Here is a 10102-nt window from a genome sequence, read left to right as displayed (position 1 = left end):
GTTGGCACACCCAGTGGGACAATCATTTTCAGCTATACAAGTCCATTAGAAGCCATTTCAAAATTCATTCACAATGAATTTGGGTGTTATTCTTAGTGCCATCAGCCTTTGGAGGCATTTTATCTAACACCATGGCGATTCTCTATATCTTCTGGTTTCAATAGATCAAGTGTTGATTTGTGTAAAGATCTCTTGATCTTTTTTGTGTTTCTCAATTTCTATGAAGTCTCTTACTTAAATGCTTCAACATGGACCCAGTTCATAGAGACCTCTTTTTCAATCCTTTGTATTATGAGACTAAAGAGGAATTTGTGGCCTACCTCCACTCTTCGATGTCGGTAGTGAGGGAGGCCTAGTATGAGAAAGATCTCATGAGCAAGATAGTTATTGCAGTAGAGGAGACAAAACTCAATCTTGCCTAGTTGCAAGTGGTCAAATCATAGGAGCCCCCAAGGTAGAAATTTTCTTACTTCATATGGAGTAGTCCTGCCTATCTTTTGTAGCATGAGGAGACACACACATCACCAGCCATACCATTAGAGCTAGACCCTATTGGCCAAGAGGATACAACTATTGCAAAGCACAACAATGAGGTCAAGGTTGATTGCTTAAACCTAAAGCCATCAAGAGGATGCCCCATCAGGCATCTAGCTTTATAGGAATGCAAGTTGCCCTCGATCATACTCATTAAAGAGCATGAGGGAGAAGACCACAAGGAAGAAAAAGCATTTTTTTCTCAAGTTGACAATGTCCCAATACTGGAGAGCTTCATTATCTTTAGCATTGGAAAAGAGGTTTTCCATACAACAACATGTTTATCATGCTTGCTGGTCTTTTCAGCTACCCATGTGCATGGAATAAAAAATTAACTTGTAAGGGAAATTATTTCGACAAGTCATTCAATGGATTTGTTTGATTTTTTGTGTTGTAAATACTTGTACCTAGTAGAGTAAGAGTTTTCTACTTTCCAAGAAGTGCATGAGCACATTTGCTCCCTTTTTTGGAGCTCCCTAAAGTTTTTATTTTTTGTTGGTTGCAAAATTTTGTGAAGTTTCAAGTGGGATAATGTGTCATTTCTTGCTGGTGACTATATGCCCAATAGATTGCTTAAGGCCACTGGTCTATGCTTAGTAGGAAATCATCCCCTTTGAGTCACCAAGAATGTTAGCCATTTTGTCCACATTCAACCCATCATTGATAACCAATTTGAGAGATCTTCAATGGGCTAGATTCTTTGATGTGTGTTAACATGCTTTTTGGTTGGGTTAGCATCTCATGTCAACTCGGTCTCTTCATGAGCTAAGTTGGCTTGGTTCCTTTATTGGCCAAGCTAGTTCACTTTCTTCTTTGATCGAGTTGGTTTTTTTTCCTTCAAGTGTCGAGTCATGGGTTAACACACATTTTCTACCAAGGTTAACATTTTGTGTTAACCATTTTTTCTATTTCAAGCAATGACTTTTCTTGCTTTCAATAAATTGCAAAATCATTGGTGCCTCTTCAACTGAACATTCAAGAAATGTGCCAACCAACAATTTTATGCTACATGGTGGATCCTTCTTGTGTTGGGTTAATTTTAATTAGATGGTTTTCATATTTTTGCATTGCTACCCTTTTCTCTTGTGAAGATATGATGGTCATTGGATCTAGAAGCATCTTGTGGTTATTTTTTAGTGCATCTCAGTTATCTATGGTTATAAAAGAAGATATACAGTATTCATCTGTTGAGGAGATTCTTGCAACATCTAGGCCATTTATTTCAACATAAAGATCTACATTGATGACTCATCTTATTTAGGGAAAATTAGATTTATTCCACCTGGGTCAACTGTATAATTTTCATGGTAGATTAAGATTGCGTGTTATCCCATCCCACATTTTTGATAGCAGTGCAAATTTATTTGTTGCAATCATGGAACATTACAAGGATTGTTCTTTAGTGTTGAATAACATTATTTGGCCTTGTTTGCATGACATCTATGTATTTCATGCACCATTAATTATTGTAATGATCAAATCTCATGGGATTTGATTTATTACGGTTGGGTGCATTTGGTTTTCCCTTCTTGTCACTTCACTATAGTGAGTTGATTCCATGATTAAATTTTACTCTAATATTCATTTATTTCTTCTCTTTGCAACTTGACTCCATCTTGTGGGTTTTGAACTTCAATTTAGATCCGAGTTATGCCTAACCTATAAAGGCAAGCTGTAAATACTTTTTATGGGTTCTTCTCTATTTGTATTTTGCAGCAGTATTATGCTCTGAATTTTTGCCTCCATTAATAAAATATTTTTGTTCTTGCCTCTTCTTTCCATTCATTGATTTGTGCATATTTATTTCCTTGTCTTTTTATGCTTCTTTTCCATTTTCTTAGATCTATGTATTGTGTTAAGTCTATTAGCAATTGTTGTATAGTGAAATTCCTTTCCTTTCAACAATTCAACTAGTTCTAAACTTGCATATGGTTTGTTAGAAGTAGAATAGAGTTAAGATTAGCGTAGTTGGGTGTTTCATTGATGTGTAGTGCATCTGTAGGAAGAGTTGTAAAAATATATCTATCTCAGTGAACCACACCCCTTTCCCTTTCTACAATTTCTTTCAGTTCTCTTTCTTGCTCTTCCTTCTCAGCAGTAGTTTAGATGCATCCTGATAGTAAAGAAGTTAGCCTTCTCTAGAGATTCAGCCTTAGAGCACAAGTCCCACACTAGAGGTTGTTTCCATGTTACAAAAGGTTGCTTGAGGGTCATACCTCAAGCAAGGGTGTAGACTTTTGTGTCAATAGGTAATATTCGTTTCCCTATCATCTTTTCAAAATAAGTGAAACCATACAAATTTTTATCTTTTTGTGAGGTTTCATTTTCCAATTCATGGATAGAAAATGTTGCCAACTATGCCTTTTTTAATTCATCAGGAATAAATTGAAGTAGAAAATGGGATCTGCATTAACTGGGGCTTCCTTTTGTTACTTTATAATAATAAAAACTTTGATGCATGTTCATATTTTCTCAAAGTATTTCTTTAGAGATTTTTGTAGACTAACTTTGTTTTTTAATATCTCTGTAGATATGCCAATACAACTGTATTCAATCAACTAGGCCTTTTGATTATTTATTTAGGTAGGATATTTCTACTTTTTGAACTTATTTTTAATGGTCCAAATCATCATTGTAGAAAATTTTGAAGGCAATATGTTTGCTCTCTATCTTCTCCCCAGTCCCGTTCCCCCAAAAAAATTGAGCCCTCTTTTCTATTTAGGGTTTTAATAGATTTTGGATAGTTCATCGATTAATGTAATTTTAGATCCATTATCATTAATCCTCTATCATACGTACACTAATCATAATATTCTACAAATAAAGTTTATCTTTTTTCTTTTCTTTTCTCCCCTTCCCTACTAAAAATACCATTTTGTTAAAATTGTTTTATAGTTTTTGGTTTTTTTAAGCCTATTAGCATGTTCACATGCTAAAGCACCAGTAAGCATGAAAAATGGAATTTCATAGATCAAGACAATACAATATCACATGCACATTTGTTTGCAATTGGCTATATATTCCCATACATAGTTGTCCAATTGGTTGGTTTTTTCCTTGACTTTGGTGGGGCTCATGTATTGTGGATTGTTATAGGTTCAGCAAAATTGCCATGTTGGGTTCTGTAAAATTTTGATATGCAAAAAAAGTAGATGGGATCACCTCAAATAGTGTTAATTATTTAGGTCTTCCTTTGAAGTTGGCATCCACAACTAGGATAAATAGAGAGCAATTTTGTACTTAATTTAACCTACAACTTCATTTTTTATGATCCATTGAAATAAAAAATTTGGATCTTGGGATCTCATCCAGGGCTTTGCTAGGATTTCATGTGTCACTTGAGTTTCCTTGTTTATGACTCTTTTTCTGAGCTTTCCTTCTATTTTCTCCATATGTCAAACCACATTTAGTTCGAGAGTTTTAGGGCTAGTTTTTAATCTTCTCAACCAACTTTGACATAGTAGTTAATACTGGTATTTACACCACTACTTCAAAAAGACATGACACCTCCATTGAACAAACATCCTCGCAAGCTCACCCAGAAGGTCTTTCATGAGGTAATCCTAATATTATCCTTCCTCTACAAGAATTTGATTCGACATGTGAATGGTTAGAATAACATAATTTGATAGGGTATTTTGTGGGTAGGACTCTTCCCGAATCCATGCTCTAAAAATGGGTTAACAAGAGTTGGACTCCTCATGGAGTCTACCTTGACACTGTGCAAAAACTTACCAAAGGTTTTTTCAATTCTGCTTTGCTAACTTGTCATAGGCTTATGCACTTTTTGATAATGACCCTTGGTTAGTTCGTTCCTCCTTGCTTGTGTTTCAGTGATGGTCACGAGACTTTATAGTCTCTAATAACAAAAAGCTTAGGTTTCCTATTTGGGTTGAGTTCCCTGCTCTACACTTTTCTTGCTGGTTGTTTGTTGAGTCCATTGCAAACACTCTTGGAAAAGTTATTACTAAGGAACATGAAATTTTTTTCAATGCTCACCCTCAGAAACCCATTTGTGTTGAGTTTAATCTCTCTAAGGGATCTCAAGGATTCTGTAGAGATTCAATTTGGTTCTCACACCTTCTCTCAAAAGGTGCTCTATTTGAATCTTCCCAATACTTATTATAGGTGTATGTCAGTCTAACACAAAATTAATGATTTCCCTTTGGTAGTACCTAGGGTTAAAACCTTGCCAAAAGATGCTTCTATCAAACCAGTATAAGGAAAAAAATAGGAGGAATGGACCTCTATTGGGCACAAAGACAAGGCTTCCTTAGCTCCCAATAAGACATATGTTGCTATAGCTTTTGAATCAAGGATGACAAGAAAAAACTAGGGCCAAAGGTTCACCCAGTAATCCAAACCAACCTTATAGAGTTAACACAATGGAAGCAAACACACAAAGGGGACAACACCATATATATATATATATATATATATATATATATATATATATATATATATATATATATATATATATATATATATATATATATATATATATATATATATATATAGAGAGAGAGAGAGAGAGAGAGAGAGAGAGATATTCTTTTATTGATTCAACAAATGATTAGCATATATGATCCTAATTGTAAGGCCTTCTAGGTTATGACTAGATACAAAATACATTCAAGATCTAAGATCTAGCTGCAAATTCACACTTTCTAGTTCTCTTCTAAACTTTGCCTAATCTCTCCACCAAAAAATCTAAGCCTAAACACCATATTTATACTTTCCAAGATGACATATAAAACATTTTAGATCATTACATAATAGGTAGGTTGACCCAAAAATGGTCTATACACATCCCAATACAAGATCTTATCATAAATGTTGTGATCAAAATAAATCTCACAAGTCAACTCACACCAAAAATGGAGAAAACACATCCAAAATGCTAACACTCAACATCAATAGGATAACTCAACACATGAAGGATCACTTGGAACATGAAGGATAGCTTGGTACATGAAGAATAAGCTTGGCACACACTGTAGAACTTGGTACACATTGCAGAGTGAGATGAGATAACATGCTAACCTGAGTATTAACATGACATGGGATAACCTCAACTCAGCTTAAACTAAAAAATTACTGGCACTCAATAATTGTTGCAACTCAACAATTACTGTAACTTGGCAACAACTAGAAGAATGAACACAAATTAGCAAAATATAATGTTAACCTAGGATGCTCCTACATCAAACAGTTAGGGTAGAAAGAAATGATTCTCCTAAATCATCCAAGTGTCACAACCTGAGTTGAATCCAACTCAGATTGAGAAATCCATGCAGCATTTTCAACTGGTATGTTCTTCCACTTTACCAAATATTCACATTACTCTTTTTCTCTTGTGCTTTTACCAAATCTCTGATTCAATATCTATTTGACCTCTTTAATCTACTTCTTAGGATAATCATCAGGTACAACAACTTTATCATCTGACCCATGATACTTATATAGATCAAAAATATTGAATATAGGAGATATATCCATGTCATCAGGTAACTCAACTTCATAAGAATTTCCACTATCAAACTTCATCAAGATCTTACAAGGTCCAAACTTCTTCGTTTTTAGCTTACTGTATGTTCCAACTAGAAATCTTCCTTTCTTCAAATGAACCATCACCTCATCACCAATTTCAAAAACATGATGTCTTCTAGACTTATCATCATTCTCCTTGTACTTTTGATTAATTTGTTCCAACTTGAGCTTTATTTCATTATGCAGAGACTCTATAAAATCATCAAATTCTTCTCCTACAACACTTCTCTTCATTAGCAATGTCTCTTAAATCTGATACACCTCTAGGCTTCATTCTAGTAACAATCTCAAAAGGTGTCTTCCTTGTACTTCTATTCATAGAATTATTATATGCAAACTTAGCTTGTGCCAATACCATCTCCCAATTATGTGTTTCATACTAAACATCTCAACAAATTGCCCAAGCTTCTATTCACAACCTCTATATGTCCATCAATCTACGAATGGAATGTAGAACTAAATTTCAACTCAGCACCCATCTTCTTCCACAAAGTCTTTCAAAAATAACCAAAAAACTTACTATCTCTATCAAAAATAATACTTCTTGGTAATCCATGCAATCTAACAATCTCTTTGAAGAAAAGTTCGGCAACATGCTCAGCATCTGATGGCTTCTTACATGGTATAAAATGAGCCATTTTAGAAAATATATCCACAACAACAAATATAGAGTCATACCCCTTTGCTATTTTAGGAAATCCAACAAAAAAATCCATATTAATGTCACTCCAAGGTTTCTCAAGAATAAAAATAGGTGTATACAATCTAGTATTTTGACTTACTCCTTTTATAACTTGACAAACTCCACAACTCTTCACAAATTTCTGAACATCCTTATACATTTGTCGCAATTATTACTGCTCCTTCAGCAAAATCAATGTCTTATCAATTCCAAAATGTCTAGCTAATCCACCACTATGCTTTCCCTTAATCAAATTCAACCTCATAGAACTTCTAGGTATACACAACTGAATACCTTTAAACAACATACCTTCTTGAATGAAATATTCATCATACTTACTAATGTGACCTATTAGATTTGGTGCTCTGCACTCTCTCCATGCCTCAAAAAAATTAAGATTAGTATCATACAACTCTTTCATTTTATCAAAACCAAGAATTTCAACCTTCATTTCAATCAACAAAGGACAACTTCTGCTCAATGTATCAACAACTTTGTTAGTAACTCCACTCTTATTCTTAATCACAAATCTAAAACTTTACAAATACTCAACCCACTTCATATGTCTTTGATTCAATTTATGTTGACTTCCCAAGTACTGTAAAGCTTTATGATCAGTATACAACACAAACTCCTTATTAATCAAATAATGTCTCCACTTCTTCAAATATTGAACAATAACATAAAACTCTTGATCATACACATAATAATTCTTTTTAGCATCATTCAACTTTTCACTAAAGAAAGCAATAGTCTTACCTTCTTGATTTAATACAACTCCTATAGCACTACCACTTGCATCACATTCAACTTGAAATACCTTATTGAAATCAAGCAAAGCCAATACAGGTAATTCAGCAACCTTTTATTTCAAAGTTTGAAGACTCTTATTAGCTCCATGTGTCTACTTGAACTCCTTTGTATCTCCCCTCATTGTCTCAGCCATAGCATTACAAACAACACTAAAAATATTTATAAACTTTCTATAAAAACTAGCCAAACCATGCAATGATCTTACCTCACCCACATTCTCAAGTGTAGGCCATTCCAAAATTGCTTTAACCTTCTTAGGATCCATTCTCAAACCATCAGCTGAAATCACAAGTCCCAAATACACAATCTCTTCTTGCATAAAAGAACACTTTTTCAAATTAATCATTAACTTTTCCTCTTTCAACCTCTACAATACTTATCTAACATGCTCAAGATGTTCTTCCTTGCTCTTACTGAATATTAGAATATCATCCAAATAAGAAATCACAAACTTACCCAAAATTCTTTTTAGAACTTCATTCATCAACCTCATGAAAGTACTAGGTGCATTAGTCAAACCAAAATGCATAACCAACCATTCATACAAACCATCTTTTGTCTTGAAAGTAATCCTCCACTCATCACCTTCTCTGATTTTGATATGATGACATCCACTCTTCAAATCAATCTTGGTAAAATACTTTGCTCCACTCAAAAAATTCATTATGTCATCCATCCTTGACATAGGAAACCTATATTTCACAGTGATCTTGTTAATAGCTCTAGAATTAGTACATCTTCCATTCTCCATTCTTCTTAGGTGCCAATACAACAAGTACAACACATGGACTCAAAATTTCTTTGATTAATCCCTTTTGTAGAAATTCATGCACTTATCTATTAAGTTCTTCATTCTCTGTAGGTGTCAATCAATATGGTTCTTTGTTCAACAAACTAGCTTTAGGAATCAGATTCATACAATGACTTATACTTCTTACTAGAGGTAAACCATCAAGAATATCCTTAGCAACAATCTCTTTATACTCATTCAACAAATCTATAATTTATTCTGGTACTCATCTACCACTATGTACTATCACTCAGTCAATACCAACTTCTACTATCACTTGACCATTACTACACAAACTTGGTCCTCTAGAAATTATAGAAAAAAAAACTTGATTCTTCTTCACTTTCTCAAATTTCTTTTCATTAACCATGCAAACTTTTATTGTAGTACAATTAACCTTATTTGGAATTTCAATCAAATGCAGCAATATTTGCTTCTTCTCATTCACCCAAAGAGTATATTGATTCATCTTTTGTCATGTACAACATATCTTTCATATTGCCAAGGTCTACCCAACAAAATATGACAACAATCCATAGGCATAATATCACAAAAAACATCATCAAAGTATTGTCCAATCTTGAACTTCACAACACATTGCTCACTTGACAATATCTTATGCTCATCTTTGATTCCTAAAACAAGATAGAGTTTGGGATGCTTCAGCTTTTGCAATTGCAACTTTGTAACCAGCTCCTCTAATGCCAAATTTGTTGAACTTCCACTATCAATCATCACCTTGCAACATTTTCTAGACATCTTACATCTGGTCTTGAAAAGACTTCTTCTAAGGACATGTTCCTCATCACTTCCCTTATTACATAATTTTATTCTCACCACCAAATTTTCTCTAGCCTTAGGTCCACTTGGTTAACGCTCACTGTCCTCTTGAATCACAACATTTCTATTTTTTTGGCCTAGTTTCAGAAGATCTACATTCAAAAGATCTATGCCCTTCTTTACCACATTTGAAACAATTACCACAAAAACCACCTCTAGGATAAGAATTACCTCTTCCTTGATTAGAATTGGTACCTCCTAGGTATGAACTACCACCTTTTCCCTCAGTGTTATTTTTTCATCATTCTTCCATTCAAATTTTCCTTTATCTTGCACAAAACTATTAGATCTACCACCTTTACCATAAGATCTACCTCTACCTCTTTGAAATCTACGACCTCTACCTCTTTTTCTTTATTCACGCTTCTTTGTCAAGATCTCCTTAGCTTTCAATGCACATTCATATGCTTCTTCCACACTTTCTAATTTCATAAAACTTATCTCATCTTGAATTCCAGATCTAAATCCATTTATGTACCTTCCAATTTTCTCAACATCATCATCCACATGTCCAGATCTCATGTCCAATCTATATAATTCCTTAGTATACTCTTTCATAGTCATGCCTTTTTGTCTCACATTTTGTATCTTTCTCAGCAAGCTAACTTGGTAATTAGTAGGAAAGAATTTATTCTTTACCTTTTTCACCATCTTCGGCCAAGTTCTAATCTTCTCCTTTCCTCTCCTTTGTCTATTAGTTTGCAAATGCTCCCACCACAATGAAGCATGATCTTTTAGCCTAGTAACTATAATATTTGCCTTCCTATTATTAGGAGTGTTTTCATACTCAAAGAACTTCTCCATATTAGAGATCTAATCTAACAAAGCATTGGTATACAACTTTCCATCATAAGGAACAACTTCTATAGCAAGCTTTGAATGTACCATAGACA

Source organism: Cupressus sempervirens, chromosome 10 (assembly GCF_028749045.1).
Source record: "Cupressus sempervirens isolate cs-2001-9-10 chromosome 10, ASM2874904v1, whole genome shotgun sequence".
Classification (NCBI taxonomy): Eukaryota; Viridiplantae; Streptophyta; class Pinopsida; order Cupressales; family Cupressaceae; genus Cupressus; species Cupressus sempervirens.
This window is presented reverse-complemented; position numbering follows the sequence as displayed.